We start from the raw sequence: 25593 nt of genomic DNA on the forward strand, positions 1-25593 counted from the left end.
CTTGGAGTATTTAGAGTACATTTAATGGTTCGGTAATTTGAGAAATCATAAAACATATTACAATTAAGGAAGTGGTTAATAATGTATATCTTGTTTAGTTGTGCTATAGAAACCAAAGTAATTCCTGTTTTAATTGTAAAACTGTTAAATTTAAGTAGTGGCAGGCAAATTACTCATGTAATGATTAGTCATGTAACCAGATAGGGGAGCTGGCTTGCTTCTTGGCAAGAAGGCCTTCTATTATTATTATTACTGGAAAACATGCCTAGCTCAATGCAGAAGGAGCCACACTGGCTGAACTTGGTGGTCTCTCTTGCTACCTCTCTTTGTTCACATACTGGTACTTGCAGATACAAGGTGGTTTTGGATTTCAGAGTACAGTCTTCCTTTATCTCTTTATCATCAGCACGGTTCCATCTGGAGTGCAAGAGCTCTGTAGTTTATCAGCAAAAGATTTGGAGGTGGAGGCCATTGTCTCTTTCACCTCTGTAAAGCTGGCCAGAAACAAGGGGAGGTGAGCATCGCATTATGCAAAATCTTACTTATTTCCTATTTGATACAGAGCTGTGCGTGTCATCTTAGGTCATGGTGTAAGAGAGACACTGTTCAGAAGGGGAGTCACCTTGAGTGCAGAGCTTCCAATAGGAGCAGCACATAATACTGAGCCACCCGTTTAATTTGCTTGGAACAGTCGCTAGGCATTTATCTTTACAAGCTCTGTTGGCACGGTCGTCATTGTCCACAGCACAGAACAAATTAAAAAAAGCTATTTCAAAAAGGCATGCTTTCTCTTTGAGTGATGAGTTGTCCCAAAAGAGTATGCTGGATGAAGTAACCATATAGTGTTTCTAAAACAAAGAAACAAGGGATGGAAGGAAGGAAAAAGAATGGAGCAAATCCACTGCAACTGCAGAAAGAGTTAAGGCATTTTTCTATTTACACGGTTTATTTCACAAGTGTCTGACTCATTGGGCATAACCAGCAGAGTTAAATTACAAAATTACTATTTGGTCGTTTTTTATTGACTACAATTCAAAGCTGCTTCAAGCCTTCCAAATTTAATCCCCCCAGCACTTTGCCAAGAACATTACCTTTTATTTTCAGCATTAAACTGTGTAAGATACCCCTAAGGCTACATGTGAGCTCACCCTCCATGATCGGAGCTAACAGAGTGTATCAATTGTTCATGATTTCCTATTCTCCTGTAAATTGGGAGAGGCGGGAGGAGCACTGGAATGGGAATTTTGTGCTGTCAGCAGTTCTTTTGCAGGCTCTAGCTCAGGCAGTGCATGTCGAGGTAATTAATTGTGGAATGTTTTCAGCTCCTCACTCGGAGTTACCGTTTAGCCACCTGTCAAAACCGAACTAATAAGCCTATTGCATGTATTTTGATATGCTTACTTTACTTTAACTGTTGGATACTATTTCTCTTTCCCCCTTTTTGGTTCAAATGAATTAAGAAACCACCATGAGACAGTTAACGTGGAGGAAAAGGCCTTTTCTCAGAGCCAGGATACAACCTTTCAGTGAAGCTCTATATTGCTTTGTCTCTAGCAATTTCATTCGATTTAAGTATCAGAGGTTTTTATGAGTGTGTTTTGTGAACTTAGTCTTCTTATGCTCCACCTCCTCTTTCCAAATGAGGACTTCTCTTAATAGTTGATTGCATTGCAAGTGTGAGATGATTATTTATAACTGTATTGCTAATTATAGAGTAATTTATTTGTGGAAATTAGTGCTGAATTTTAGTATAGATATCAACAAGTGATTTCTTATGCATATTTTGAAAGGCAAATATTAAAGCAGTTTCTAATGAAATTAGATTTTAAACTGTCTTCCCCAATGTTTAAAAATCAGTGTTTAACAACAAAAATATTCAAATGAAAATATTTTTAAATCTATTAGTTTCCCTTTATTTCTTAAAGAACCTGTAACCTTTAATGTTTCCCCCCAATATCTCATTGATTTTATTCACTAAATCTAGAGGCTATTGTACAAAATTGCCTACAAGACAATTTACAGACTTTCATCTTTCTAATGTTTTAAAAGATAATTCTTGTGTATATTTTATTGCTCTATGAGTTCAAGATGAAGATTGGGATGAGAATATGGCTATGAGGAAGTATGTCTTTGAATTTCTGAATGATGCAAGTTTCAAACATCAGCATTTGGTTTTAGTTCTGAATGTAGCTGTAATGTTACAACTGGGAAAGAGGAGCTGTCCTCTCTTCTGAAAGACTCAGTGATGTCAAGGTTGGTAGTGTTGCTTTATTCTCATATATTTATCTAGATTTAACTTTACTCCTCTTGAGAAATTTGCAGTTTGTCAAACTTACGTTTTGCGTATCTGTTTTGTTCTTTCTTTCCCCCCATTTTTTATTAAAAACATGGAAGGTTTTGTCTTTCCACAACTGAAGTTACCTGTAGAAGCATAGAACGGGAAGGCAGTGAGTATTGAATATATTGTAAACAAGAATTAAATCCTTGCTAAAAATATCCTTCAGACAATATATTGCAAGCATCAATTCTGAAAGAGCCACATTATCCACAAGTGACCTTACTGACTATCAAGATTTGCTTTTTCTTTTCATTTATCCCTGCCAATAATCATCTATCTACATTGCCATGGACTGGACTACAATTTGTCTTGAGAATATGTTAACACTGCCAAAAGGTGTTAAAGTTGTCCTGAATTTGTCCTGTCTGGTGAACACATGAAATATTTTAGTATAGGTAATTTGGCAATAGAAGTTGAATGAGTGAGAAATGCAATTCAGCCTCAGGAGATGCCCAGATTCAAACAGGAAAGACAAAAGAAAGAGGAAAAGCCAAAAATACTTGGGTTTTGTTTGTTCATTGGTTTTTTACTAGATGGAAAACATAAACTGGGAAAAGATTATTTGCTGGTTTGGAGCAAATAAGAGTGTACCTGTAAACAAGGACAACAATACTGCTCTAGAAGGAAGAGTTGCTTTAATGAGTGAGGAAACAAAGAGGATTTAATTTCTGTGTATCAAAAAATTGCATTAGGAGCATGATTTAGGAATGGCTACTTTCACATTAGTGGAAAGTTGAAGTCTGAGTATAGAGACAAACATAATTGCCTTGCTTGTGATGCTGATTAATTCATAGGCTGAGCAGGTTCATGCCTACAATTCCATTTAATTTGTTAAAATCTGAGATGAAAGATGTTGCTAATCTCTTAAGGTATATAATTTATATTGCAGTGCCTCGTTTTGTGGATGATCAAACGCTTTTGACCATTTTTTCCTAAAATGTCGCAATTCCTTTTCCATTTCTCCTTCAGTGTATGGAAAGTGTTCATTCTGAGTGTTAGGCATGCATACATCTGTGTGGTAGAAGAATATTTCACTGTTACACAAACTTGGAACATGTGTGACTACCTAGTTTACATTTTTATTTCACTTTGTTTTCTTAGAGGTACACAAGTGCTTCCCTGTGAAACAATTGGAAGTTCTTTTGTTTGCAGAATTTAACTTGGTTTTCTTCATCAGCTCATTCTTGAAGCCTAAACTGTTTGATTTTTGTCTTGGTAAAATCCCAGTGCAAATATTTTATAATATTCCTGGAATAATACATTGAAGTCTCCTTCCTCTATTTGGATATATATATATAAAAACTTCAATGCATACGTGTAGCCTGAATTTAAGAATATTCTCCTCTGTTTACTTGTTTCCTTACCTCTGTCCTGATATCTGAGGTTTTAGATGTATAGATATCAATACGGAAGAGTTTCCTATTTTTCTGCATGTACATTCATGTAGCATAAATTACCCATGTTGGTTATAAAACTGATTCTGGTGTCCTTAGTACATTTTGGGCATAGATGTTTTAGAAGGTTCTTTTGTTTATATGTTTGGGGGTGGGGGGGATTTGTTTGGGAGGTGCCAGGGAGAAGAGGGAAGAAGTTCAGCAGTCTCATCATTTGCTTCCCATCCTGACAGTACCTTCCCAGTTAACACAGTGATGTTTGCTAACTTTCCAAGAGCTAATAACTCTGCAAGTCATCAAGAAAAGGTTAATGGTACACAAATAATGAGGTAGGTATTTACTACCAGCAGAAATGGCTGTATTTACAGTGGGAACAGTGTTTCCAAAGAGAATCATAAATAAGTAAAACTATGTGCTCTACATCTGAGCACTAATGATGGATTTCTTTGTAAATATTGAGATTCCGATTAGAGCTTGATACATGACAGTGTCTGCTCAGTACCTGAATTTACTGATAAGTTGACATTTGATGTGATTATAAAAAATGAACATATAAATAAGGTTTCTGTTCTTGGGATTTTATGAGTGTCTTTAAAAATTAATTTTAAAAATCCCAAGGCCTTACTGCAGGGAAAAAGCTCTGAAAGTAAAGCAAGGTGAGGGAGAAGGAAATAAGGTCATGTGATTCAGATGTTGATGTCAGGATATCTGAGGTTCCTTTCCACTTCTGATTTAGTTCTTGTGCAGTTCTTAGGGAATCACTTTATTCACCCAAAGCAGTTGAAGGCTCAAAGCTACAATTTGCACAGTATGGGTTTAAGGGAACAACCTTTCTCTAAACTGTGTTCGAGGTTGACATGTTTTAACAATTTGTGAATCTTCAGATTCTTTCAGTCTCTATTTGTAAAATCTTTTAAGAGTGAAACCCCAACCAAGCTGCAGCCTCCGGTTGTCTTATAGGTAATGCTTGTTTTTCACTATTTAACATAGTCACAAGATGTAAAGTTGTCAGTTCTAACCATGTTCCTGTCATTTCTTTGTTTAATCATTTGTCTTTTACAATTTGAGAGCTGAAAGGGAAGAAAGAGTGAGAATTTTTGAGATGGAACCCTTGGAAAAAAGAATGCTGAAGAGGTTCTGTGGTTGGTGCCTGACACGTACAGACTGACTTGTTATTCAGTATACACTTGGAAGACACAGTCATCAGGTAGATCTTTATAACACCAACATTCTAGCTAATTCCCAAATTTAAACCTGCTCTCTCTCTCCATTTTGTAAAGAACAATCCCTTTCTGACATAGTTATAAATGAGTAAATGGTCTCTAAAGTTGATTATTGAGCTGTTGAAACTGTGTCACTGAGCATAATTGGTGACTATTACTCAGTGACGTTGCACAAGTTGCCACTCAGGCTGAGAGGCTTCTGGTAGAGAGTGACCTGCAGTGTGGTCATCTGCTAGTTAGCAGGCTGCATCATGCATCAGATATTCATGGAACTGAAGTCCCTGATAGGAGCAGTCACCTAATAGAACTTGATACATAAAAATACAGTCTAATGAAGAGAACTCAGAAGGAAAGGTCTTGAGCACAACATACCTCCTTGATAGCTCTCTGGAGCCTAACAAAATAAAATAGGGTGAACATTTGCCTCTCACTAACCTTATCAAATGAAACACAGATTTTGCTAGACTTTTAAAACTAAAGGAATATGGAGTGCAATTTGTATACTTTTGTTTTGCAGCAGCATTTAGTTTTTGCATATTGCGGTTGGGTAGGTAAGATCAGTCGTCATTTTGATAAATGGACAGCAACTGATGACAGACTTACTGGTAAAGCCTCATAAATTTCAAGAGTTTCTTTGGTGTATTTTGCAAGTTCTTACTTCACAAGACTGATAGCTTGCCCGTGCTTGAAAGCTGGGGCATAGCTGCTTTCTTATTTTTACTTCAGAGTGGAAGATGTTCTTCTGCACAAGTGCATGTAGGTGTAGAAGAAACTTTCCAATTTCCAATAAAGTGCCTTTGTTTAAACACCTTCTGAGATGAGCACAGTAAGCAGCTCAGAGTTCTGAATTATATTTAAATGTCGTTATGCAGACTTATGTTGTGCAGCTTTCAACCAGTGGTCATAGCCCTATAAGACAAATAAGACTTGAGCATGTGTTTCAGAGTTTCACTGAACTACTGAAGCACTTTCCTCCATTGGTTTCTTTGCACTGGCTCAAGCCCTTCATGCTTCAAAGTGCTCATTAGCTACCTATTGATTCTGTTAAGAGACTGCAGTCTTCCTGGGCTTATCCAAACAGTGATGAAATCACACCTGACAGTTCTCTTCTCTGTGTTATTGGCTAATACTATTGACAAAGCTGTTATTTGAAGAGAAATAAAGTAACTGCTAAGCTTGCATTTGAAGGCTGTGATACGGTTAAGAGTCACCTTTGTCATGAGAACAGCTTCATTCCTCTAGTTGTACTGTGACTATAGAACAAAGGTGACAAAAGTTCTTCAAGAAACCTTCTTCCATGTGTTTTTACTGGAATTATGCCTTTTTGAATCTTGGCCTGAAATTTGTAATTTAAGAAAAATATGTTATTAAACCTATTTAGTTACATCTTGGATTTTCTAACCCGAAGACCATCTGAGTGTCTCACAAGTACAGTTCCTACAAGATGGGCTCATATTATGGCCAGTGGGTCAAGAGAGGTGATTCTGCCCCTTTGCTCTGCTCTTGTGAGACCTGACCTCAAATCCTGCATCCAGAACGAGTCCAGAGGAGGGCCACAAAAATGATCCAAGGCCTAGAACACCTCTGCTATGACAGGAGGTTGAGGAATTCTTTTCTAGGCTGAACAAGCCTAGAGAAGAGAAGAGAAGACACTGAGGGAACCTTGGAGCTGCCTTCCAACACATGAAGGAATCCTACAGGAATTCTGGAGAGGGACGTTTCGTCAGGATGTCTAGAGACAGGACAAGAAGGAAAAGTTTCAAGCTGAGGGAGAGTAGGTTTAGACTGGGTCCTAGGAAGAAGTTCTTCAGTATGAGGGTGATGAGACTCTGGAACAGGTTGCCCAGGGGCATTGCGAATGCTTCCTCCCTGGGGGTGTTCAGGGCCTGGTTGAATGAGGCCTTGAGCAGCCAAATCCAATTGAGAAGTGTCTGTGCCCAGGGAGGTTGGAGTAGATGATCTCTGAGGTCCGATCTCTGAGGTCCCTTCTCTGAACTCCCTTCTCTGAGGTCCCTTCTCTGAGGTCCCTTCCAGCCTAAGCCATTTTGTGATTCTTTGATTCTATGTTAATTGTGCTGCTGTAAAACTCTAGATCTGCTTATCTTCAGAGAAATGTATTTTCTGCTTTCAAAGCATCTGAGTGCAACCAGTATAATGAGTAGACATAATTTTAAATCATCCTGAAATTTACAGTCAATAGAAGTCACTTTTGACAGATTAGATTTGTTTACACAGTAGTTTATAATAAGAACATAAAATCTGTTAGTAAATAAATTTTTCATGGTAGAAGTACTTGAAATTTTTGAATAAGTTATTCAGGATCGAGTTCCTTTGGTATTACTGAGAAGAAGAACCTATCCAGACAGGACAGGTTCTGTTTGTAGTAAAGCTTTCCTGAGAAATATTTGTAATCTTAGAACAGAGTTCTGATTTTTTAATCCACAGTTTGAATATATGGGTAGGAACAATCATCACTCAAGCATTTTTAGATGATGAGAGTTGTATTAAAAATCTAACAACAATGTTCTTGGAATTTATTCCTTATCTGAGTAAGGGGGGAAAGATTAAGGTTTTTAATGAATGTTTTAATATGTCATTAATCTCAGATCTTCTGTTAGATCCAATCACTGAGTTCTTGCATCAAGATCTTCCAAATTATTAACCACATGATGTGGTTACATGATGTAACCACATCAGATTAGCTTCAAACACTCTTACTCAGTTGAGTAAAACACTCTGTTACTAGGCTTACCATAAAACTTCATTAAAGCATCTGGGAAAGCCATAGATGAAATAAGAAAAACTATTTTTAACCTTCCTTTATTTGAATTATGTTTTACTTCATCTTTAGAATTATTTTTCTAACCTCTAGAAATAATTGATTTATTGTGGTTATTCCATACTTGTTTATTGTAGTCTTTCTATATATAAATGTCAGCTTCTAGCTCAGAGGCTCTGAAAACAGGTGAATAATATTCCTGGTAATTCACATCTAGAAACTGTGTTTCAAGCTGTGAACCTCCTTTTTATGAACACGAGAAAACCTCTTATCACATCAAATCACAACTTATCTCATGCTAACAAAAGGGGAAATCCTTGCCATGCTTCTATGTCAGGAATTCACTAGAGTATTATTATATACTCAAAAAGCTATCTTCACATATTAGGGGGGAGGATTATTTTTGCTAGGGATTTCAAAGCATGACAGGGGGGTTTTGTGTTAGGATAGCTGCTTTCATTATGTGTCTTCAGTGAAGAAGTGGATTTGTGTACAGGCAGAAATATTTTTCTTTTCCCCCAGGAGTGTCAGAGCAAAATTGTCTAAAAATAGATTCTTTCAATGCTGAATTTTTTAGTTTGTTTTTCTTTTCTTCATTTAAAAGCAGAGCATTTTAGTAATAAAAGATCAAACTCATATGTCTATCAAAGATATTGAACTTACTGACATCTTTTTTGGGTGATCTTTCTCAGATCATTTGAAGTTAGGATCTGCATGGGTTTTTTGACCATTGTTAGTTTTATGACTCTCCTGTTATATGCAAAATAAATATTCACACATAAGCCAATTGAATACATGTAACTGGATTTATTTAGGATCAATAAATAAATCTATTTTTAATAAATAATAATTGAAAACATTATTTATTTAACTTTCACATGGTGGGTTGACCTTTGTTGGCTGCCAGACTCAGCTCTGTTCTCTCGCTCCCCCTTCTCAGCAGAAAAGAGGGAGAAAATAAGGTAAAAAATCTCATGGGTCATTCTAAAGACAAGGAACTCAGAGTACTTCTGTAAGTTCAAATTCCTTTTTGGATTTTTCAGTATAGAATTTTATGTCTCCAGGAAAACTTACCTGGTCATAGTTCAGACCTACAGTATTGTCCCATAGTGTAGGAAGAAGTAGTAGGTATCAACATGGTAGCTGGAACTAAGGAATTAAGGAAATGCTGCTAATTCCAATTGTGTGACTTTCCTGTATCATAGAGTCACAGAATGGCTTAGTTTGGAGGGGACCTCAGGGGTGATCTACTCCAACCCCGCTGCCATGGGCAGGGATATCTCTCAACTACACTCAGTTACCCAAGGTGTCATCCAAAATGGCCTTAAACGCCTCCAGGAAGGAGTCATCCACAACTTCCCTGGGCAGCCTATTCCAGAATCCCACCACCCTCATACTGAAGAACTTCCTAAGATCCAGTCTAAACCTACTCTTCCTCAGCTTCAAACCATTCCCCCTTGTCCTATTGCTAGATGCCATTATGAAAAGTTCCTTTCTAGTCTTCCTATAGGATCCCTTCAGGTATTGGAAGGCAGCTCTAAGGTCCCTCTGATTCGAGATAGCACTGGTAAAGCTTTTATCATTTTTCCTGTTCAAAGTTTAATTTAAATTCTGTGACTATCTTAAGGTTTTTTAAAGTATCTTTTTATCTGAGTGTATTTTTTGAAATCTCTGAGATGTAAGACTCCTGGGAGATTATATGGTGAAGATGAATTGCTCTTGAATCGTATACATCGTGTACTACATCTTTTCTATAACTTGAAACAATGAATGTAAAGTTGATTGTGACAGTCATATTTTTACCTTCATATATCAATAATGTCTCATAATGTAGAATTTCAAAAAGGAAGAAAGGAAATTGTGTGACTATTGTTATGGGAGTTTTTATACAGCACAGTTTAATTATTTGGTTCAGTAATGTTCAATAATTATTTCAACATGGAAAGCCCTCACAATCCCATCCCTTCAAAAACTAAATGGTTTCATTACCAGTAACTAATTTACAAGGCAATTTCAAAATCTCATGACTCCTTGTCTGTCTGAGATTTACAGTCTCTAATAAAAGGCCTGGGCTAGGAGATATGAATTAACAACTCATTAAAATGAGAGCATATACTCAGTATTTTAATTTTCTGTCCTCTCTTTCACTGCTGGCTATCAGCCCTGCCTACTCATTCACCTGTTAGGGGACAGTGCTGCAATTCCAAACCACTTTAGTCATCTCATATCAGAGTGGTTTGGAGTAGAACCTTGTGGCAGGGTTTGGTTTGGTTTTGTTCTTTAGTGTCCTGAAATAATTTATATTCCAAAACACTTTCCATGCAGACCAAGCTCATCTTTCTGTTTGATGTGCCTCAGGGATGCAGACAAAATTTTTCTCCTGCCTGAATAAAAGCTACTTCAAGATTTTTTGATCCTAAGAAGATGATATTTTTTAATTTTTTTTTTCCCAGAGACTGGTTCTGGCCTTTGGGATTTAGTGTGTTTCTTCCTTAAGAGCCTAAATACCCTTTTTGGGGACCCAGGCTCTATTTCTGGCATTAGGTGTAACTTTATTTATATAATTATTTAATCCTTTAGAAGGGATCCAAAATCAAATTTCTGACTGCTTCAGCAGCAATCTTTTTGTAGCTTAAAAAGTGGAAATAGTAACCCTGGTATTTTTGCTCTCTTCCAATATTCAAGTTGTACATTCTGTCCACCTCTGCAATTTTGTGTGTGGGTTTAACCTGACATTTAGTTCTGCTCTTCTTAGCAAAGCTGCAGTAATAGTGTGACCTTTATCCCTGTTGAATCCCCAAATCTTTTACCATATTATGCTTCACTTCCACAATAAAATAACACCCCCAGTTTGATATTTTAAGATATTTATCAGCTGTCAGTGATGCAAATTTTCTGTTTTCTTTGCTTTTGGGTGAATATGTCCTGTGTTAATATCTTCAAATGTATAACAGAGGAGATCATTGTTGTGCTTTGCTGTCTAGACTGAGAACTGTCTGAGCAGTCAGACCTGGAGGATGGTGATGAGTGGCAAGCAGCTTTGCAGGACAGGCCTTGGGGGTCCTGATAGACTCCAAGTGGAACGTCAGACAGCAGTGTGCCCTGGCAGCACAGAAGCTAATGGTGTTCTGGGCTGCATTAGGACAAGTGTGGGCAGCAGGTCAAGGGAGGTGATACTTTCTGTCTGCTCAGGACTGGTGAGACCACAGCTGGAATGCTGTGTCCAGTTCTTGTTTTAATTTCTAAGGTGGGCAACTCTGAAGGAGATAATTTATTGAGACAAAATATGGACTTAACAGAACTGTAACCATAGGGGACATCTTCCCTACTCTGCCTATTCAACCAACACTTCAAAGATGCTCTTTTACATCCCCTAGTATGTGAACACACAAACTTGTAAAAAAATTGCACAGTTCATGTTTTACAACTATTTATTGATTTAACAAATGTAATTAACTGGCAGCTATTCATTCAGGATCAGTATCAGTGGTAAAAAACAGAAACCAGAACACTAATGACCTGCAAAACATTAGTAAACACCTACAAATTTTTAAACACTTTCATAGCTTGTGTCAGAAGATTCCACACACCCTTCACGTGTGCCCACCTTCACTGTTACACAGCCTCTCAAAGCTAAGGGTGTTACAAGCATCCCTTGGAGTGCTGGTTCCCTTCTTGGGGATGTGGTGGAGTTCTAGCTTTATGTGTACCCTTGCTGCCCCCATGACCCACATGCCACAGTAAGGCACCCCCCCAGCTCAGCTGTGTACTCCCGCACTGCCTACTCCTGTGCCAGCTGCACCCTGCACTGTCAGCCCAGCAGCTGTTTCTCACATGCCTCTTTTCAAGTGGATTCCCTTGTTTCTCTAAAAGCTCCAGTTAATCCCTAGGTTACTGTTTGTATGGCAGATGGTTGCTGTAACCTAACTTCATAATCATTGAGTTTCTCTTTAGTGATGCCGGTTTCTGGCCCAAGACCCTCTCAGATGCTTCTGGCTGTCCTGTTCACACACACTGATGACATATTCCCATTGTATCCATGGATGGTTCCTGGGCCATATACCCCAAAGAGGACATGTGGATCCTTGCCCACACACCCAGGTGCAGTTTGTGTGTATCTTAACGTTTGGTTCCATCTGAACCAAAGAACAGCTGCATTGACTAAGCCCGCTTTGTGTTATGATTAATTTAAGGATACTTGCACAGCTACACAAATCAATTGAAAAAAACACCACAGCACTGGAAGGATAATGTTTTTTTTGTTTGTTTCTCAAATAGCTCTTTGCTTTTAACATTACCATATGCAAGTGAGCATAGTGACAGCCCAGCAGTCAGCTTCCTTGGTTTTCAGGTGAGCAGGCTTGACAATTTGTTCTTGCTACCATTCAATAAATTGTCATATTTACGTGAAGATAGCTGAAATACTGGAACAATAATAATAACAGAGAGCTCTCTGTACATGCTAATGGAAGATAACTTTTAACTCATTTGCGCACACTAACAAAACATCAAATATCTTCATCCCCTCAAACTGACCAAAAGATGAATTTCAAACCCATAATGCATTAAAGTGCGTCAGAAATGAAAACAACAGAAAGATTCATCATAGGTCAGAAAACAAAAGTGCTTTTAAACTATCAAAAGCACAGTGTATGCTATTCTAATTTTTTTCCTACTTCAAGTTTCTGAAATATTTATTAAGGAATAATGTGTGGAATAATGAATATTGCTTTCCTATAGAAGTACAGAAAGCACACCATATTTCTGCTATAATGTCTTATTAAATATGGATGTTTGGAATTTCTAGTCACTTTGGGGCAGCCACTGACTGCTCTGTCTTTTAGCAAACAATGCTAGTTTAGTTAAGGTAAAAAAAAAAACAAGGCCACTAGTTCAGTGATGGCTTCTGAAAACTGAAAGATATATCTTTTCTGTGCTTTGATACTAGAAAGCTGCGTATCCAATAGGGTTGTTAAGTTTTGAGTATTTCATATCTTCCACAAGTGTAGTGCATCTCGTGGTCCAAACAAAATATTGGATATTTTAAAAGATGAAATGTTTAAGCAGAAAGATCTTGTGGTACTGTCAATAATTTTGCATATCATTCCTTAATACATGAAAAGAAAAAAAATCAAGAATGGTAAGAATCTAGGATGTGTTCAGATAGTATGAAAGCAAAGTTAATGGGTATGATTAAATTTCCAACTAGAGTCATAGGGGTAGCTGTTTCAAAATAAGAGAAAAAAGGTGAATGCTTGCTGCGTATCTGGGTATTTCTGTCTTTTACATATCCACTGAATGATGCACATTCCTCTGCAGGAACCCAATAAGAATGCTTTAAAAGAAGTGCTTTTCTTTAGCTGCTAGTGATCATCTGACCTGCCACACCTGTTTAATATTGTAATTCTCTCAGGTGTTGCTGGTTGGCAATAATAAGGTCATTTAAAGCCATAATTTGAATAGATTGGGGGGAAAAAAAAAAAGAACACAGTGGTCCCCAGAGTAGTTGAGGACAGCTGGAAGTTGGCTGAGGGAACACACAAACCAGTCTCAGCTGCTCCAGCACTCAAAGAAGGTCTGACCCCACTCGGCCACAGTGTAGGCTCCGTTTGAGAAAAACACAGGTCAGGCTGTAGCTGGGGAGAGTCTGAATGCTGCAGCATGACTTAGTGGATAGTGTTATTTTGAAATACCATATGAACTGAAGAAAGGATTCTTGGAGATGCAGTTGTTCATCTGTGCCAGGTATGTCATGTGTTTTTGTTTGGATTGGTGCAAAGCTCTCTTCCTTTTCAAGCCACGTGGAAGCATTGGCCTTATGTTGATGTGTATGAAGCCTTCTTTTAGTCGGTTAATTGTTATTTTGAGGAGGAAATGGCAACATCTTTGTGAGTGCAACGCTTTATTAGGATGGTTTTCTCAGCCAAGCCTCTTTGCAGTTTGCAGTCTTGTGTGAAAGAATCTCAGGGTTTTCCCGACTGGAGGTAGTTACTTGTGCAGCTCTGTTTGTGGTCTCAGAGTTTTTAGGGTCACTTATAGGATCTTCAGCTGAAGTAATTCTCACCCTGTTGTGCTTAGCAAGGACTAGTCTGTATATTGAAATATGGCTGCCATGTTTTGCTGCCTGTCCAGCAAGTTTTCTAGAATTTTTTTGCCATGTGGATAATCTTACTTATGCTTTTAAAACTGATAGTCTGTTTTTTTAGTGTGGTGGGTTTTTCTTTTTAATTCTTAAACTTGGCATCAAAAGAAGTGCTGCTAAATGCAACTACTGATTGCATGTCTAAAAATGCATGTGAAATTAGGGCTTAAAGTAAATCAGTGTGCTTTAAGTTCAGTTTTGTGTTTTGCAAAATACCTATGGGTGCAAAAGACTAAGAGATTCTTCTACTAGCCTCAGGGTTAGCCTTCTGAAGAAGGATGATTGAATTCACTTTGTCAGCTTATCAGGCATGTAGGAGAATACACACCATCTTTAGAGGCTGTCACAGCTCCACTTCTTTAGCACACCACCTAATGATCCTTTCTAGGATAGGCAGAAAATGCCCCCAGTGAGTTCTGGGAACCAAACTATTTGTACAGATGTGTCAGTAAAGTCTGTCTCCTCAAAGCACAGCTATAGCTCTCAGGCTATTGGTCATGAAATGCAAAAAAAATAGATACTACTTTTTTTTTTCTTCCTTTAATTACTTTCTGGTTATCCTGGGCCTGTGCTGACTGAGATTTGAAAACCTGAAATAAATGTTCACTTCTATTTATAATTTAAGATTTTCATGACAATATGTTTTAGTTTCTAAAACAGCTAAAGGAAGAAAGTCATCAATATATTATCTGGTAGTTTTAAATTAGCAGAACAGGCTTATATGAACCCTTATTAATGAGGTAATTGATAGGAGTAACTGCAGTATTCATCAAAAAGATCATTACTGCAGAGATGACCATTTTGCTGTTGTTATTAAAGGTTCATTTCACATCTGTGTCAAAGTATTTTTAATTGCATACTTTTGTATTGCTACATTGGGGAAACACAATTTTGATATCTTTTTTTTACTTTTTTATTATTTTATTCTTTTTTATTTTTTCTCCCTTTTACCACATGCAGGTACTTTGGAAAATCTGAATTAATGGTCCTGGTTTGTCTACATATACTGTGAAACATTGTAATTTAAAGCTGATTATGTTAAATCACTCTGTTATTCTTGTGACAAATGCAGTTAGTTAAAGGGTGTTCTTCTATCAGTGCAAAATCTTCACTTAGTGTTATTATTCAAGGCACTCTAAATTGCCTTCATAAATATCTGGGTGTAAGAATTCCAGTATCTAAGTGTGATATATAGATAAGGACAGCTTCTGAAAACAGCTTGTAGCTGCAATCTAAACTTTGCTATAAATAATTCTCTGAACTGTTTTTTTTTTTTCCCCCTCACAATGTTTACAGCACTAACTGGGAATTTCTGCATTTACCAGCTATTAAAAAAAAAAAAAAAAAAAAGAGGCTGTCTTTCCTCTGTTTTTTTTTTTTTTTAAGTAGTATTAGTAATATTCACAAAGGATGACAGGAGCTCAAATATAGTCCACATCGTTACTTCTGCACCAGTATAAAAATAACTTAATTTTTAAAATGATAATTCTTAGGGCTAAACCACACTATCAAAGTGGAATAGATACTTCAGAATTACTACTTGTTAGTGAGGTGGGAGTCCTGCTTTTCAGTACTGAAGTGCAGCACTGGAGTGATTTCCTTGTATCGTCTGCCAGCGGAAGAAGGCCATAGCAAACAGTCTGATTAATTTCTGCATGAAAATTTTTCATGGATGTTCTTGGCGGGGAAAAAAGAAAAAACATACAAACAAAACCCACCAACAGACTCACAATATTTTATGGGATTTCAGAGACAGGAAGGAAAGCTAAAATTGCCTGTCCAAAATTTGAGCATACAGATAAATTCTGTTAATCTAAAGATGATCCTGTAGAAAATCTGACTCTTTCTTCACCTTTTTTCTCCCACTGCACTTGCTAAGTTTGTTTTCCAATAGCAAATCTTCTTCTTGCTAGTCTGTAAATTCTTGTAGTGTTTAGATTACTTCAGTAGTACTTTCCTGCTAGGATTCTGTCATTTCCACTCAGATGGTGATTTTCTTTCAAACCTGCTGTGCCCTTTTTTATCTGAGGAGTGACTATCAGGATATTTAGCAGTATCTGTAGCTTTGTGTCTGTAGTGAAGTTGATTAAGCAAATACTGTGGTTAGTGATAGGACATAACAAATCTTCCTGCTGTCAGAGTCCAGTCTGTAGAATCTGGAGGCAGAAACAGGTTGGAGAAGATTTGACAGTAAAGTAAAAGAATAAAATAAAAAGTAATCTTATCTGCTTGTATTTGGTATATGAGACATCAGATTGGATTATCTGGTATTTTCTGAACTAGGAAATTGTCAAATAGTCCTAAATAAGATTTTATACCTGGATTGTACTTTGTCATGCATGGAAGTTATGCTAAAAGGGTATGTACAGGGAGTGAATTTAACTTAATCCTTTTGGCTCATTCACCTTGGTAACAGACTTCAAATATACTACAACTATTTTATTTTTAACTAATTGAATCTGTCTTGAACTGCAGACCTGGATATAAGCAATGGTTAATTAGGGTGCTTTTGAAATATTTAATATGGCCTTATTGAAACCATTATATATAGTGTGTGGTTCTGCATCCAAATTGGCCAGACTCTTGACTTCTGGACAGTTTATAGCTGGTAGCATCTCACACTATTAGATTTTAGATGATATACTGAAGTGTGCTTATGCATCAAGCTGATCCTTTTCTTTTATGTTTTGTATTCTGCTGTTGAGAAATGAGGGTGAAAGAAAGATTGCTTGAAATCATTTTGAAGTACTCGATCATTTCAGGTGTTTGTTTTTTTTTTTTTGTTGGTGTTTTTTATTTTTTTTTTAGTTTGTTTTAGTTTTTTATTTACCTTTAAGTTGCCATAAAACCTTAAAATAAAAATTAGTGTTGTGTTTGTGCCAAACGATTATATATGCCTAATTGAACTCCCTGGATGCATCTTGAGTTTTATAACACTTCTATTAAAAACAAACAAACAAAAAAACCCAAAGCATTTTTTTTTTTTTTTAAATTACAAAATCCTGCTTTTCTGATTTTTTCCTGAGAAGTGTACATGAATCAATACCACAAAATACTTTGTTGTATAATGCTGTCAAGATTATAATTGGTTGATAAAATATCACTGAGGAGTTTGTTTTTGAATGTTATAAGGAAGAAATTTGTAGCTAGACAACAGCTGTTGAATTAGGTTCTTAAATCAGTATTAGATGATTCCATTATCGAGGATGTCACTTGTTGACTGAATATACTTTCTGTCATGTGGAAAAGAAAGGTTCCTTTTCTCTGTAATACTACTAGTGAAAGTGCAACACGGCTGTGTGAGACTTCAGGAGTAGGTGGAAAACTGTGACCTAAGCAGGGCACTTTTGGAAAAGCAAATTTTAGTGCCTGTCTACATTTCCTATTTGTCACAGATTCTGTGACTTACTTGATCCACTTGGGAGTAGTGACTTGGCTTGTAGAAGTCATAATGGTTTAGATTTGCAATATGCAACAGATGGAAACTGACTACAAAGATAAAATGTAATAGTGATAAGGAAGAATCAATGCACCGAGCATTTTGTTCTACTAGCTGGGGAGGCTCATAGACTTGTTTGGGGTTCATTCATCACTCATCTCTATTACTGTCTTAAGAATTGAACTTGGTTAATTTTAGCACATGCTGGCCATTTGTGTCTGACTGGTTGGCTGGTTTTAGATTGTGTCCAGTTTGCAGATCTGCATAATTAAATTACACAAGAGCTAATGCCAGTGCTCTTGATTCTACATCATGGCTGAAATATGAATGGAGGACCCTACGTGTTCTACTTTTCTACCTGCTGTTTAACTTCAGGATGGAAACAGGGGCTGTGCTGTCCTTGGTATGTGAGATATCCAGCTCATGCTTTTAGCAAATACAGGCACCAATTAGTCTGCTTTGTCAGTTGCATGCATACACACAGAGATATGCAGGTACGGTTTTGTCGTACTGTCAACAAATAAATAAAGCTGAGTCTTGGAATGCAACTCACAGCAAGAGGCAGACATCAGTTGTAACATATTTTGACATCTTTTTTGCATGGTTAGAGGAAATTCAACTCATAAATGGGAATCAATCTATCTTTTAGGGTGGATTTGAAAGGCTTAAATTCAATTGTATAATATCATTTCATTAGGCTTCCTTTTCTGTTTCCAAAAAATGGTTATTTTCAAATTTCTGTTCAATTTCTCTTTCTTATGAAGTAATTTTGTCTCCACAGTTTCCATTTTTGTTCCTTATCCCTGGTGTAAAGTATAGAGAATATCCTACTGCTTCATTTCTCCTTGTAAACAAGTAAATTATTTTCTGGTAAATATCTAATGGAAACAAGCTATTTATTTGTCTGATCCTAATTATGACAGCAAGAAATAGGCACAAATACTTAAGAGAAGTTTTTTGTCACTGTCACCCACACCATACTCTGTTTAGGTCAAAACTAGCACTTTGTCATAGCTGTCTTTGCCTTGGACTAGCACTTAGGATGTGGCTGCCACTTATGATTGTAGACATGCAAACATCTATAAATAGGCAAGATTTTTTGTATTCTGACTTGAATAGAATGCCAGGGCATATGTTATGCTTTTTTTTTTTTTTCCCTCTAGGAGAATAACAAATAAAAAAGCCATCATATTGATGTCTGAATGTTCAGAAGTCTCTCTGAAAGAGTTTGTAGTCATCCTCTCTTGCTTTTTGAGATGTTACTAAGGGTTTCCTTCATGAAGCTATCTTAATCTCAGCAGAGGTATGGTATGATTATATCCTGTTGTCATTAGGTTTTTCATGATCATATCCCTAGATCAATTATGAACTTAGAGTTCCCTCTGATTATTACATCTTGCTGTCTTGGGAACAGTAAAAGACTTAATGTATAACTAGTCAGCTCCTACAAAGTGAACATTTATATAGAACATTTATTTAAAAGGAAAATGTCTGGTATAAGGATATACTTTCTGAAGTAGCTAGTGTCGTCTAAAGCACTTCTTGTTGCCATTTAGCTTTTGTGAAGCCATGAAAACAACTTTGGCCAACTTCCTGATGCTACAGATTGGTGCTTCTGTGCTTAATTCAACGAAGTAATAGAAGCTTTAGCATGTAGGAAACTAGATGGAAATCTGGTTCCTTTGTCTTAATGGTACTCTCTTATACTCCCATTAATAATTGTTCTAACAGTTACTACTCTTCTTCACTTACTAAAGTAAAACAAAAGTAGTCAATCTTAGTTGTTCTATTTTGCAGAGCAAATATAGGATGGATATTGTCAATAACAGTGTGGGTAGGTTGACAACACTTTGAAATGAAGTTTTCTGTCCAAAATAAAAGATTACTTATGTAAAGGTGCAAGTCTCTCTGCTGTTGTTGAGCTCATGAAGGCTAACCTGTTCAAGAAGTCCTGTGTTCTGCAGTCCTAAGGTTCACCCTGTTTTGGATCCACCCTTGAGACCACAAATAAAAATATACTTCAAAAAGCATTGTACATATAGATGAATCCATAAAATTAACACTAATGATATCAGATAGCAGCAGTCTAGTTTCTATTATGCTATGCTAGCTCTAGTATTAAACAAACAAATCTGATTTGGATCGGATTCATACTGTAGTATTTAACATTGAAGTTCTTTAGCTGTTCTATTGCCACCTCCACTGTGGGTAAGTTAGGGCATAAAGACACCTACAATGAGGTGCAGGGAACCTTTCAGCATTAGGTAACTGGTGGGCAGAATAGTTCTGACATCCCTTGCACTGGGGAAGAGTTTATAGTGTCTGCAGCTCTGTTTGACTGGTTTTCTTCTGTAACGCTGTGTTTCTTGTAATTTAATGAAAAAGAAGTAAAACTTCGGTTTCTAGAAATCTTTTTTTCAGCTATTTAAGTGATGTATGTTTGTTATTTTCTTTGTTTCAAATGGGAATCCTAAGAAACAGTACTGTTATTTTAATGGTGATCGGTGGCTCAGGCTTCCTGCCTCATTTTATCTTGTCTGTGTGCAGGCCATCACACTTCTCCCTTTCTATCTAGAAAAGACTGACAAATTCATTACATTTGCTCACTGCATTGAAAATTAATAAATAAGAAAAACAAACCCCAAACGAAACAGAACAACCCAAAAAGCAACAACAAAACCAAAGCAAACCAGCTCATCATCTTCTATGACTCGGAAAAGCACACTCTAAGCTTGGCTGTGAAACTCTGAGTTGAATTATAAGAGTGCTTATTGTGATTACATGTTGGGTTTGAACATAAACAAATTAGAGTTGTTAATTTTGTGAGAAGTTTCATCTAGATTAGGCTTTACCTTGAACTCCCACTTTCATATTCCCTAGGACAACAGAACAATCATTTGCTGCATAAACAATAACAGTAGGGACTTAGTCTCTCTGGATACCCCCATCTGGCAGAGGAAATCTAGTTGTTAGCATATCAAAATGGTGTATGTCCTCAGTTTATGTAAAGACTGAAATTAATAGAACTTTGTAAAACTTCCTGTCATTTCTGGGTTTCACTAACATTAGGAATCCTGTAACATTTACTGAAGATTTTTATTTTTTTTTTTGCTTTTACAAACTGAAAGGAAAATCTCTGGCGTCCTTTTCCTTTATATACAGTATATTTAATTTCTTAAAAACAAAATCCCCATCTCTCTTATTCTCAAGGCACTTTTTGTTCTGTGAAGGTAAATGCCCACCTGGGAATGGATGTTGCTTTCTTACTGCAGTTACAAACAGCCTCACGATCCCTCATGGTAGTTTTTCAGTTCTTTACATACACATATACATTGCCTCAGTTTTCCAGGCCAGGTTACATTTTTGTCCCCAGAAATGAGGTTAACAAATTTCCTCTGCACTGATGCACTTTTTACAATGCCCTGAAAAGATGAGAGTGAGGAAGGAGTTGGTCTCTTCTCCCAAGGAGAACGTGACAGGACAATGGGAAATAGCCTCCAGCTGTACCAGGGAAGGGTTCAGTTAGACACGAGGAAAAATTTCTTCCCCCAAAAGCTTGTAAAGGCCTGGCCCAGGCTTCCCAGGGCAGTGGTAGAGTCCCTGTCCCTGGAGGGGTTTCAAGGCTGTGTAGATGTGGTGATGAGCAACATGGTTTAGTGGTGGCCTTGCAGTGCTGGGTTAATGGTCAGACTTGATCTCAGAGGTCTTTTGCCACAAAAACGATTCTGTGATTCTGTGATGCTTTTGTTCAAGGTTAGCTGTGAAATTAAAGGCAGAAGACTGCTTGAACTAACAGGGCTAAACTGATATGTGGTGGGGTGGTGGGATTTTTTGGTTTTTTGTTTGATTGGTGGTTTGTTGTTTTTGTTTCGTGGTGGTGTGGGTTTTTTTTCCCCATCCTTCTCTCCTTTAGCTGATTTAAGTATCTGTTTGCTTGGATTCATTGAAGAAGGGTATAACCTTCCTTTTTGGTTGCTATTATACTGTTATATATAGGGAGAAGAGGCAAAGTTTTAAAAGAAAATATTTGGTAAGTCATTACTTACTTAAGTGAAGTATCTGAGTGTTTTGTACAAGCAATTGTCTCCACATATTGCAAAAGTAGAATAACAGAAAGATTTATTGGCTGAAACAATTCCCACTGTCATGTGGTACTTAAGAATTAAATATTTATACCTACTCACTGGGATGATAAAACTGTATTCAATTATGTTGTAGAAACTACAAATGATTGTTGGGTCCTCTAACGACATTGCAACTCATAAAACACATATAAACACATGTAAACAGTACATGAGAAAACATGGGAAAATAGTCTCTGGTCTACAGAATCTGCTTGTTTGCTAAAAGAATTACTGAGACACATGACAAGGGTTGTCACAAGCCTGTGGTACCATATATGTGAATTTTAAAGGTGTTCTCTTGATGGTGATCTCAAAAGCTCTAATGGCTTGGGGATGCATAATGAAGCATCATTGTTCTTTATGACTGGCATAAGCCTTGCAAACTCTTAGAAGTGCCACAAGAGCTATCATTTCTCTAGCCAGGATAATGTAATAGACATCTCACTTATGACCTCCTTCAGTCAGAAAGGAGGTCATTAGTCCTTTCACACTGGGACTCAGCCACACAGGTATATTTCTCACCCTCTTTTGCCAGTTCAGCAAGAATGCCCTGTGGTCCCAGGTTTGACATAGCCCATCTGGGACACTGTTGTGGTTATGACTTTGATTCACAAAGATATTTCACACCAGCCTGTATTTAGACACGTGAGAAATCTCATTGGAGATGAACACATCACTCGCTTAGCGCCTTTGTCAGAGCCTGCCTGTAGTCCAAAGCACAAAGCAGCAGCATCTTTTGTCCAAGCATTGTTCCTTGTAGGTTTATAATTCCTCTTAGACTTGTTCTCTGCAGGCATATCTTTGTCAGAAATTTTTCCCTTTATTTCTTTTGGGACTGTTCTATTTAACTTTGTCAGCCAAGGATCTCCAGCTGTGTCATGACAATTTTGTAATTAGCTATTGCTAGCAATAAATTTGCTTTCAGATGGAAGAGCATTATTAACCCTTGTTTTTTTTCCTTTGTGCCATATTTTTCCTTCCTTATCTCTGAGAAGGTAGCATGCACATTTTTGCAAGCGGTTGTGAAAATTAGTAATCTAAACTCAGCAGAGTGCTGCATTTGTCAGAAATCTCTTTGCTTCCAAACAGTTGCTGTAAGTGGACCATTCCTATGCCAGTATGAATCTTTAAAAATCCTTATCAAAGAAAATGGAATTATATTCTTATTTCCTCTCAGTAAATGGATCTTTTAATCCTTAATAATTTCACAATTATTCTGCTAGTTATCATATTTCCATTAAGTTAAAGAAGATGCCAGCAGATTGTCAGGTAGGTGTTGAATCAATATATCTTGAATGCATCAAAAGTATTTTGAAGTAACAACAATTAATTTTGGCAATGGGAAACGTTTTCCACCTTCTGTTAGTCAATATTCTAATGTAAATAGAGGAAATGGAAAGATAGCAGTGTTGCCATGGGCTACATGCCAGTAATGATAAGCAAAAAAATTATTAGAGGATAGTGTTATTTAAAAACAAGCTGTAAGTCTAGCCAAAGGAAAGATCCAACCCAAGCAGAGCAGTTTAATGAATGGTGTGCACAATATAAATTCACAGGAGATTCCTCCTTATTCTTACGAGCTCAGGAAGAGTTAGTACACAGTGTGGCCCTTAATTTTGAATCAGTCTACAGTAGAGCTGTAGTGTATCTTCTGGGTTTTAACTTTATTTTCTCTATTGTTATTTTTAATAATTACCCTTTTAAAACAGTGATTTTTAATTTATCTTATTTTTCCCCTGACAGTGTTGTAAAAAGACACAGTTGACATTTGGGAGGATGATGAAGTTACTGCTCTGAACATGCTGTACAGTGGAACTTTATCAGAAATTGCTTACAAACTGCATTTAATGTGCATGGCAGAAACATTTAGTGCCTTTTCTAGGTTTATGGTTGAACTGAGAGGCAGAAGTATGCATGAACTGAGCTAGTCTGGAGTGGACTGACATTTTATATTTATGCATTTTATTTTTACAGAATCACAGAATGTTAGGGGTTGGAAGGGATCTCGAAAGATGGAGTCCAACCCTCCTGCCAGAGCAGGATCACCTAGAGTAGGTCACGCAGGAATGCATCCAGGCAGGTTTATAACATCTCTAGATGAGACTCCACAACCTCTCTGGGCAGCCTGTTCCAGTGTTTCGTCACCCTTACAGTGACAAAGTTCTTCCTTATGTTCACAAGGAACTTGCTGTGCTCCAGCTTGCACCCATTGCACTGGTTTGTACACTTATGTGTTCAAATAAACCTGTATTTGGACCGGCTACCTGGGACAAAGCAGTCATCTAGCAGAATGTATTCATGCAGCTCTCGCTGGAAGAGGAAGAAACGGACATTTATTCCTTGCTTTGTAACCTTTTTGCTTTTTACTTTTTGTTATTTATTTTTTCTCTTCACAATGAGCAAGTTAGTTTGAAGCTCTTTGGCAGATGTTTTCTTATTTTCCTCAGGTGGGATATTTAAGATAGATTAGTCTCTTTTATGTCATTTTATTTTGGCAGCTACATTCTGAACTAATTAGCACACTAGAGAGATCTATAAATAGGAAGTACATGGACAACCAGTGGTGAAGTATTTGATAGCATATTGCAGAGTCCATCATGCCTTGAAATACAGGACTGCAGCATGCTTGCCATCACTGCATGTGGCATAATTGCATTTCTGAAACACTGAGCTGGTAGTGCTCTGAAGTTTTTGTTTGGGCAACTTTGTAAAGGCAACACCAAAGACCCCTTCAGTTGTGAACTGCAATTTTGAATGATAGTGTGATAGTGGCTGAGTAATGCATCTGTTATGTTGTGAGAGTGCTTTGTCAGAAATGACTGGAAGCAGTTAAGTCTGTGTATGTATTTAGGTCTGTGTGTTTGAGGGGGCTTGCTGTTTGACTAAGATTCTGACTTTAACACAGCTGAGATTTTACTAGAATCAACTTTTTACCTGATGCTGCTGTAGGAGTGCAATAAACTGCTTTCAAATTCATAATAGTAGACAATATTCTACTAGGACACTTTGTTCTAATGTATTCCTATCAAGCATTGAGCTAAAGCATTGTGTCTGCATTATTTATCTTCAAAAAGCACAATATTTCCTGTCTACTAAAAGATAAAGTTCCTGATAACTTTTTTAGCTATCCTGATCCATATTCCACATGGCTGACTGTTAATGGTAGCTGAAGATAACAGAAGTAGCCTGAAATATTTAGTTTTCTTTTCCAGCAGGAAGATGAGTCTGTATGACAGAGAATGAGCTAGAATGAGAGACAGCATGATAAAGGAAATAGCCAAGGCATAGGAGACCCAGAGGCTGCAGCTGTTCTGCCTCATTTGGAGTAATTAGCTTTTAAAACTGGAAAAGCTCAGCAGAGTTGTCCCACTTGTCTAGCTCCAGCTGCATATCTCTTCAGCAGTTTTCTCCTTCTCAAGTGTCTCCCATCATGTTTGCTCTCATGTGGCTCTTTCCCTAGCAGCTGGTGATCTTTCTGGATACCTCTGAACTGAGGTGCTATGTGCTTTCCTGACTAGCTGCCATTCTGGCATGTGGTGACTTCTTACACTGTTAGAGCTGTGACTGGCTACAATGGATGGCCTACAACCCTACAATGGGTGGCAAACACATACACTAATGGAGTGAGGGCCTGTGCATAAACTTGGTACGTGCATAAATTAGCTGGGCACCCATGCATGCGCTCATTAAACACTTATGCAAGAGCTAATAGGCTGCCCAGTTGTGAACTGCTGGGGGACTCAGACGTGAACTGCTGGGCACTCATGCACAAGGAGTGTGATGAACCATGCAATTTGTGGTATATCTGAACTGCAGTATGAAAGCAAATTTAGGTTCAGTACAGTTTTGTGGCAGCACTTTGGCTGTGAGAAGCTCATGAGGTGTTTGAACTTGAATATTGAATTCAGTAGAAACATCAAGAGACAATCTGGGAAAGATCGTGGCATCCACCCTGCAATTGCTGCTTTTCCTTGGTGAAATGTGTGTTGACTCACTCTTCTCATCCTCTGCTTCAACAGGACAAGTGACTGACTTACTGTGGGGTGTTTTGCAGCTTTTGACTATAAATCAGTGTGCTTTCATACTAGGCCATTGACATATACTTACTAAAAGATGCAAGGGAACAAGTTTTTCTGTATTAATCATAATGAAAA

General features: G+C 37.3%; 1 protein-coding gene across 1 annotated transcript in view; it reads left to right on the forward strand.

Moving 5' to 3' along the window:
• Nucleotides 1-25593, forward strand: part of RBFOX1 (RNA binding fox-1 homolog 1) — a 1190001-nt gene that overhangs the window by 731488 nt on the left and 432920 nt on the right. The gene's annotated exons all lie outside the window — the stretch shown is intronic.

This window comes from Indicator indicator, chromosome 22 (assembly GCF_027791375.1).
Source record: "Indicator indicator isolate 239-I01 chromosome 22, UM_Iind_1.1, whole genome shotgun sequence".
Lineage (NCBI taxonomy): Eukaryota > Metazoa > Chordata > Aves > Piciformes > Indicatoridae > Indicator > Indicator indicator.